Source organism: Schistocerca gregaria, chromosome 4, assembly GCF_023897955.1.
Source record: "Schistocerca gregaria isolate iqSchGreg1 chromosome 4, iqSchGreg1.2, whole genome shotgun sequence".
Taxonomy (NCBI): domain Eukaryota; kingdom Metazoa; phylum Arthropoda; class Insecta; order Orthoptera; family Acrididae; genus Schistocerca; species Schistocerca gregaria.
The window spans coordinates 715,830,335-715,839,777 of record NC_064923.1 but is presented as its reverse complement, the minus strand read 5'-3'; positions in this window follow the sequence as shown (position 1 = coordinate 715,839,777).

The window sequence follows — 9,443 nt, the reverse complement described above, 5'->3', positions numbered from 1 at the left end:
TTCGAATCCTGTCTCGGGCATGGATGTGTGTGATGTCCTTAGGTTAGTTAGGTGTAATTAATTCTAAGTTATAGGCGACTGATGACCTCAGAAGTTAAGTCTCATTGTGCTCAGAGACATTTGAGCCATCTTCTTTGTTCGAAAAGGAAGAAAGAGTCATTAAAGACGGTCGTGGTTCAAGAAATCGATGAAAATCACATAATCGCCATCCATGATTCACTTTTAAACTCTGCTGTGTACGTAAAAGTGAACAATATCGAACTCTGTGAAAAAATAGTTGAATCTTGTGGGGTGGAAGATAAAATTTAAAAATTTAAACACAGTGCTAGAAAGCTAACTTGACCCATGCAGGAATTGGTGTTCGTACTATTACAATCTTCGAACTTCCATTCGAAATAACCGCTGTGCAAATAAATGCAGTGATTTCTTTATATAGCAAGGCGATATAAAATTTCGCAATCGTCTGTCCACAAATTTCGAGTTTTAAATGCTGTCAGACAGCTCACAGTAGATTTGCAGAATCGTGTCCCATAGTACATGTGGTTAGCGCGTATCCATCTTGTATGAAATGTGGTTCAACAGTGCTTTCTAGATCAAGTTCCCACCTCCCAGATGGCGAAGGTATAAAGCTCCTAGCGATAACAACATTGCCGTTGTGTAACGCAACAGCAGCAAGTGGTCACCACTCCGGAACTGGGAACCAAGATGTGACTGAAAAGGAAGCGTCTTTGTATAAGAATTTACTCGGAGAAATTAGTGATCCCAGAGATGTAGTGCCGCCTGAGCTACGAAACACACAAAGAAACATAGCTACGCATGAGCAATAGGGCACAGAAGAGAAGAAAGGATCCGATCCTTTCTCTGATGAAGATCACAAACGGAGTCAAGAACCAAAGCATGTCCAAAACTAAATCTGAAAATAGAACTGAAAGTTCGTTACCAACGAAGAAGGAGAAGCAGAAGCAGAAGAAGAAACCTATAACCTAAAAAATAGCTTGACTCTCAAGCGAGAAAGAAGAGTCGGAAACAAATAGATTGAGCAAAATTCCGATAATCTCAACGTGCAAGAGAGTGCAGAGAACGCAAAGAAAGGAAAAACTTCAGACCAGGCCTATGTAAAGAGGATAATTCTTGCGAGAAAACGGCAATGACGAGGCAACCACTCAGAGCAAATACTTCAAGGGAATGGGCAGACGAAACAGAATAAACCGATGAGGACGGGCAAATCACCTGGCCCCTGAAGCAATAGACCAATAGACAAAGCATTATCAGGCAAACAAATATCCGAAATGAAGAGGACAACTCTTCATTGGAACGAAACCAGGAAGATGAGCGCCAAACTGTCTCTACAATAACGATTATTAAGGTAAACCGGAGTAACAGCTTGTAATGGTTGTTTATTTACGTGACCATTATGGCACTCCAACCCCAGTTCTCGATACCAGTACTATCGAACTACTTTTCTGCGAAGTAACAGACATATTTTTGTGACAATATTCACATTTGGTTTTATTAATGATTAGGTACTCCGATGTATCGATATATTACAGTGATATGGTTCTTGTGTGTATTCATTTCTGTGAGACTGTCATAATCTTTGACTTACTTGTAACCGTTTTGGCGCGAATGCGCACAGAGCAGTCTTTGTTTCACTTTGCAGAAGTCAAGTTGCTTTTTCTCTTTGTAAAAGAACAGTCAAGTCTTGTGTTTGGTTAAAGTGGAAATAAAATACATGAAGATTGATACAAAACTGTTTTCTTGATGATGTGACAATTAAGAAGAAGTATATGTGAATTTGCAACAACTTTAATAAAAATGTGGATCGTGAACACCGAGTCAAAAATTATTTCTACCATACCATTGCTCTGATCTGGGATTGTTTGATCATTAAAAATTTTCTGAAAAATGCCTTTGTTAGGTCTTCAAATTCTGCTCAAAGTACAGATCTGGACCTTCTAACAGTCAAAGTGGAATCGCCCTAGAATCAACAAGATGAGCCATAACAATTTCGATGAAATTTACACGGGAATGCATTCAAGATAAGTGCCAAAATTAATGACTTTTTTTACAGTGACTTCATTATTTCCATTCTGATGATACCATCCACAATCGATAACTTTGTTGTTGCCAGATAAAGCGAACATATGCTACGTGAGCAACATTATTAATCTGATTTCTAACCTACTTTGCAAGTGGTGGTATTGTCAGAAGTCCATTAACTCACAGCAAACGTATAGATCTGAGACAATAAACATCGATAAAGTACGAGCGGCACTAGAATGAAATAACTCATTACTTTAGAAAACATTATATTCTCAAAACTTGTGTATCACAAATACGAGTAAAGCAAACAAGCACTTTAGAATAACTGAAATTGCTTAAAACGTGGCAATATGCTGTGTACGAATGACCATGCTTCAGATAAGCGATAGTTCTAAGAAGTTCATTCGATAGCTAAGAATATGAAGTGTCTTCATAAAGAATATGGTTGTTGTACAGACAATGAAACTAAGGTTACAGCCTTTTTAATTAAGCGAGCGCCGATTAGAATGCAGCGGCATAGCAGACAGGCGGACGGCCAGAGCGGGAGTAGGATTATGATAAGAGTTGAATCGGGAGCGGTAGGCTGGCACGGAGACTTGCAAGAAGTTTAAGGCGGAAGGACACAGAAAAGCCAGAGGTAGCTTAGAAATACGACGCGGTATCCACAGGCGGACACCCCTTGTGGATGGAGAAAAAAATAGTTCAAATGGCTCTGAGCATAATAGGACTTAACTACTGAGGTCATCAGTCCCCTAGAGATTAGAACTACTTAAACATAACTAACCTGAGGACATCACACACATCCACGCCCGAGGCAGGATCCGAACCTGCGATCGTGGCAGTCGCGAGGTTATAGACTGTAGCGCCTAGAACTGCTCGGCCACTCCGGTCGATGGGATGGAGAAAGTGGACTGGTCCGACCAGAGGCTGCCGAAGGATGAAAAAGTTGTTCGTTTGAAAAAAAACTTTAACTTAGAGCAGAGGACCAGAGTTAAATTTGCAGAACAGTGTAAATCAAAAGTGTATATGTGCAGAAAGCAACAGGGAAATCATAAGGTAAAATGTGACTCGACTCTTTTAAGGGAAAAGATACTGTATGATGTCACAAGCGGCTCAGTGCGGAGAAGGGCGCACAGCACGCCATCGTTGAGGACTAGCTGTTCGACTGGGGAGCAGCACGGATGACTGGCAGTTGCTCTCGGCTACATCTGATTAAGACCGTGACAAAGTAACATTCGCGTAGGTGGTGAAGTTCTTTTGACTGTGAGTGAATGTTTACCTCAATATGTGACAATTACTGAGGGATAGGTAATTGAGAAAAGCTTATTGTGTGCAACAACATGACAGTATCTGCCCTGCTACCCCCTGGAGTTCGCTTTCGTCGCCTTTTTCAGCAACTTGATTTTCCACTCCCTGCAACCTTTAGAGTGGGCGAGAGCCAAACGCCACCTTGGCTCCAGGCTCAGGTTCACGTTCACCTTGACCACAGCTCGCTCCCAAAGACTACCCCAGCTTCGGTATACCGCTCGCGGTTTATCGAACTTCGTTCGAAGTTCATTAATACGATCTTCATTTATACAGATGGCTCTAAGATCAATGACGGTGTCGGGTGTTCTTTTATTGTCGGGGCACACAGTTTCAAATACCGGCTCCATGGCCACTGTTCGGTCTTCACAGCTGAGCTATTTGCCCTCTGTCAGGCTGTTCTTTACATCCGCCGCCACCGACATTCTGCTTATGTCATCTGATCTGATTCCCTGAGCGCCATCCGCAGCCTCAGTGATCCGTATCCGGTCAACACCGACTCAAAGGAAGGCCTCGGCGCTTGTTGGTGACGTCACGTCAGCTAGGCATGGCAAACGCCAGGTCTGTTGCAGGCAGAAACGACCGGGCGTGCTTATCGCTATAAATCTCTTATATTTGGACAAAATGTTTGGTATTGTTTTGGATTCTGCAGTTTTATTTAGATGAAAGATTTTCTTACTATCTTTACGATAGTGAAGATCATAGTTCTGTATTACTGAATCCTGTCGAAACAAACGTAGATCAATATGAGAAGATGCTTTGCCCCATTGCAAGCTTCGGAAATTTTACATTCAAGTAACTATACTTACTTGCTCCATTTTGTTATTGAAACTTACCTCAACCACCTTACAATTAACTTGTTTCTTTTACTTATTTATTTCCGTTTGACATCGTCACTGGAAATGTGAACTAATCTACAGTGTAAATGTTACCAGTCATTAGATTACAGTCGTTTTCAACGAAAGGAATTCTAAACAGGAAACAAAATAGCTTCATACATCGAAAATACTTCTGAGCTCAAACTTTTTTAAACATGCACATTAGAAAAGATAAATATTCCCCTCTTGCAACTGAAAGGAAAAACTTTATAAGATAAAAAAAAAATTTGATAAAACAAGTATCTGTCTTTTGCCTCTTCGTCTGTCCCCCATCCCCTCCCCCAACGTGTAAAATCGCAAGATATTTCATTAACATTCAGTGCTCCTCACCCCGTAGTCAACCAAGATACTTAAAGAAGAGCACCAATATGTTCACAGTTCCCTGTAAAAGCAACCCAGTACAAACGTAACTTCCTTAGATTTACAAATAAGGTAAAGAAGCACGAATTCTGTTGCTGCTGGACCATGAAGTTGTTTTTGTATGTCAATCCTTAAAACAGGTGGAAATTTTAAGTTCAGGAGTACAGTATTTGTTAAGAAGTGTAATGAATTCTACAATTAATTGATTGCGGAAATATCTCAGAACAATGAAAATGTGTGTTGGTCAACTACCGCCAATAGTTCCACATTTTCCTTTGTCAGAGAGGGAGACACAGCCATTATAAGTATGCCTGCAACAGAACTGGCTTTCGCCGTATCTAGCTGACGTGATGTCACGAACAAGCGCCGAGGCCTTCGTTTCAGTCGGTGTTGATCCGGTTCACCCTTTCGTGCACCCGATCCAACGCTCTCTTCAGCAGCTGGCGGACGACGGTTCTCCGGTTACCTTTATGTCGGTTCCTGGCCATGTCGGTATCCCTGGGAACGAAGCTGCAGATGCGGCGGCCAAGGCTGCGGTCCTCCAGCCTCGGACAGCTTCTTGTTGTGTGCCTTCATCTGATTTTAGCAGGGTCATTTGTCAGCGCATTTTATCACTGTGGCATGCCGATTGGTCTACACTTACTGAAAACAAGCTTCGGGCCTTGAAACCTCTTCCCACGGCTTGGACGACCTCTTCACGCCCTTCTCGGCAGAAGGAGGTCGTTTTGGCCCGGTTGAACCGTCCCCTTAGAAAAATTGTACACGACTGGTCTATGTGAAACGTCCTCTTTGAACAATTATACACGAATGTGCTTAAACTGACACACAATATCTTTAGCGCAACGCAATCTGACTTCCAAAAATCCCTACGAAAGAATGGCCCTGACTATCATTAACCTATACGTTTCACAAATCACTTACCTCACAAAAATCTTCGTTGCTCAAGCTACTGCAATACAGCGAGCGCCACTACTGCCAGCTAAATAAAAGATTCAAACTACTGAAGGCACTAACTACTGATAGGCATAGTTAGCAAATGAAAGATTTTAATAGAGAACAAACAATGTATTTACCTCACAAGTCATAATATATATAGCAGTTCATGACACCAATTCTTACAAATTTCAAAACTCCGCCATTTCTCTCCCGACGTCCACCACTGCTGGCGGCTCACCTCCAACTGCGCAACGCTACGCGCTGTTAGCATCCAGCTGCCGCTGCTCAACACTACAATGGCAGACAACAATGCAAACTAAACACAGACTGCGCACAGCACAGCCAGTGATTTTCATACAGAGCGCTACGTGGCGGCGGCGTTACCAATAAAAAATCCTAAACAGCCTACTTATACGGTTACGGATTGGACACTGTCGGTTCAGCCACCGCCATCCGCTGACGACTGCGCCGGCGCCGTTCTGCCCATCTGCCCATGTGGGCAATTGCTGACGGTGCGCCACATTTTAACGTCCTGTCCGAATTTTAATACACTGCGCATTGATTTTGGCCTGCCATGACCTCTGGATAAAATTTTAGCGGATGACCCAGGAGCAGCTGCTAGCGTTCTTCGTTTTATCCACTTGACAGACCTGTCTCAGGACATTTTATTATGCTGTTTTCTTTTAATCCTTTGCCTGTTAATGTGCCTTTTGTCCTTTTTAGTTGCTGTTTTAACATTGTGCCTAACAGTGCATTCATAATTTAGTCTGGGCGCTAATGACCTCTGTAGTTGTGCGCCCTAAAACCACAAAAAAAGTTATTGAAAACAGTAAGTCAGCTGCTGCGGTCTCTCCTGCTGTTGCAATTCTGCTTTTGTTTTCTGCCAATGATCTTTACGACCAGTTGGTTACGATCGTGCTTATTTTTACGCGGGGTATCAAGTGTAAGTGAAATCTGAGTTCTGTGGCATCCGGTAATGGAAGATCCTGGCCTCGAGCAGTAAAAGACCCGCGTGGCAGCTGAGTGAATTATATTAATACGTAGACAGTTGGGTTAGCCTGATTGCGACAACAACCAAATTCAATCGGTACCCGACAGTTGTGTTGAACCCACGTAAAGGGGCAATATCCGTCTGACAACTATCTGGCTAGATTCTGGCGTGTAAACCCCGATTTCGCAATTACGTTTCGTAATAAGTCGTATCAAGGGTGTTTGAGGCCAACGTGCCACTAGAGTATAATTGCTTTTATCAGAGAGGTCTATGTGTCTGCTAAGTCCAGAATCCACAGGGTGCGGTATAACGTACGAGCGGCTGAACTGCAGGTAATGACACGTAAGATTACAGGTCGAGAAAGAGCGGAGGCTGACTACGCTGCCATCGCGCAGGTAAGTCACAAATAGGACATGGCACGCACCCCTGCACATCTAATGCTTACCGTACCAGACAGTTAAGGGATCCAGTATGTTACAAGTTAGGGTTTGTCATTCCGCAGCGTGGATGTTACAAAGTGGTACATCGAACGGCCGGGAATGTTACATGCTTAATACAGACTACAGTCGTTAGACGCCCAACAGATATTCCCAGAAGCTAGTTACTAGTGCTTAATAACTGGGAAAAAGGAACGAAATAATCCTATCGAATAGTTTAGCTCATCTCACCAAAAGTGAGTTCACAGCAAAAACGAGTGTTCGTCTATTTCTTTTTAATGCTATGTCGGAATACAGTACACGTACTGCACGATAAGTTACATAGCCTGTACACAGCAAAGACTGACGGGAAAATAGAAAAATGTGAAGCATTGACAATGTTATAAAAAGAGTCGCCAGGATTGTATTTGTACAACTAAATACTTTGCTACAAAATAATATATCACTTACTGATATGTCGTGCCATTATGACAAACTCGCCTTGCTTGAAAGCTCACTCAGACCTTTACGGCAGTAAAGTAGCGGAAATTTTTCAAACCCGTGAATTGGCAGTTTGTGGACCGTGGCATGCAAACGTAAAAATCCTTGTAGGTGCTATACTCAGTCTACAAAACTCAGTCAACACTCCTTCATCAAACAGAAATACGAGGGTTGGAACTTAAATAGTGGCAACTATTTATTCACAGCCTATACAAAAGAAATACATGTTTGTTTACACCTGTTACTGTCCTTCAAAGCAGTCACGAGCGTTCTGTAAAACCCGTTTCCAGTTATGTGGATGGCGTAGTGTACCGTTAGCAGAGCCTGTTCTATTGATGGTGCAAATGGAGCGGTCTACTGCCTGTCGAATCTCTGGAACAGTTCTAAAGCGAATGCCACGAAGTGGTTCCTTCATCTTCGGAATCAAATCAAAGTCACAAGGACTGAAGTTCGGGGAGTATGGTGGATGATACAGTATTTCCCAGTCCCATCGAAGAAACAGAGCAGCCACAGCTTGCTCTGTATGCTCCCGCACATTGTCGTGCAAAATGATGGGTGGGTTGCGCAGAAAGTGTCACCGCTTCTTTCGCAAAGCTGATAGCAGGTGATGCTCCAAAAACCACCAGCTTTGCGAAAGGAGCGAGACATTTTCTGCGCAACCCACCATCATTTTGCACAACAATGTGCGGGTGCATACAGCACAAGCTATGGCTGCTCTTTTTGGTGAATGGAACTGGGAAGACTGTTCCCTTCACCATACTCCCCGGACAACTGTCCTTGTGGCTTTGATTTGATTCCGAAGATGAAGGAATTACTTCGTTCCATTCGCTTCAGAATTGTTCCAGAGATTCGACAGGCAGTACACCGCTCCATTCGCACCATCAACAAAACAGCCTCTGCTAACGGTATACTACGCTTTCCACATCGCTGGCAACGGTTTGTACACAATGCCGGTGATTACTCTGAAGGACAGTAACAGCTACAAACATGTAACTCTTTTGTATCGGTTAAGAATAAATAGTTGCCACTATTTAACTTCCTACCTACGTATATCAGATGCTTCAAATTCAAGGATTAAAATCAAATAGAAAAAGTTTACTTGCATAGCTTCCAAGTAATCTGAATTTTTGATAATAATTTCAAAATGTCTATTAGCGATATATTTTCACGATTAAATAGATATCCTGGATAAATTTGGATTTTCTGTCTGTAACCTGCGATTACATCGAAACTTTTTGTAGTATTAGTAATCCTAGAACTAAAAATTTGAATTTGGGGGTAAAATGGGTGTGAAATCTTATGGGACTTAACTGCTAAGATTATCAGTCCATAAGCGTACACACTACTTAACCTAAATTTTCTAAAGACAAACACACACATCCATGCCCGAGGGAGGACTCGAACCTCCGCCGGGACCAGCCGGCAGTCCATGACTGCAGCGCCTTAGACCGCTTGGCTAATCCCACGCGGCTGAATTTAGGGAAAATGGTGTGACATACATTCTAATTTTCTCTCCAAACTGGCATCAAATAACATCTGCGTTATGCTGGTGAAGAGGTATTGCACCACAGCTTGTCATCTGCTCAGAACTATATGTTGGCACGGACACACACACAACACAGGGAATTCCCTGGGAAGACGGTGAGGAGGAAGTTGATGCTTGCTTTCCTACAATGGAAACTATATCTTTGCCTCTCCCGCCATACACATCATGGTGCTGCCTATCTCAACAGAAACACAACTTGGATTATCAGAGATGATCTGTTTCGGACGGTGCATTGCCCTGCAGAAATCGAGTGGACAAGTTCCACATTTTCATTGCTAGCTCCTTCGACTAATGGGGGGAAAAAGATAAGGAAATATAGAGTGACTGTAAGAATGAGTTTGACTCAGACTGTGATTAAATGATCTTCAATGTTGTTGTAATGAGATCGGTTTCGAGTCTCTTAGCGCCATCGACAAATGCAGCGTGGAAGAAAATATCCTGTACTTTTAGTTGTATTCACACGTAGC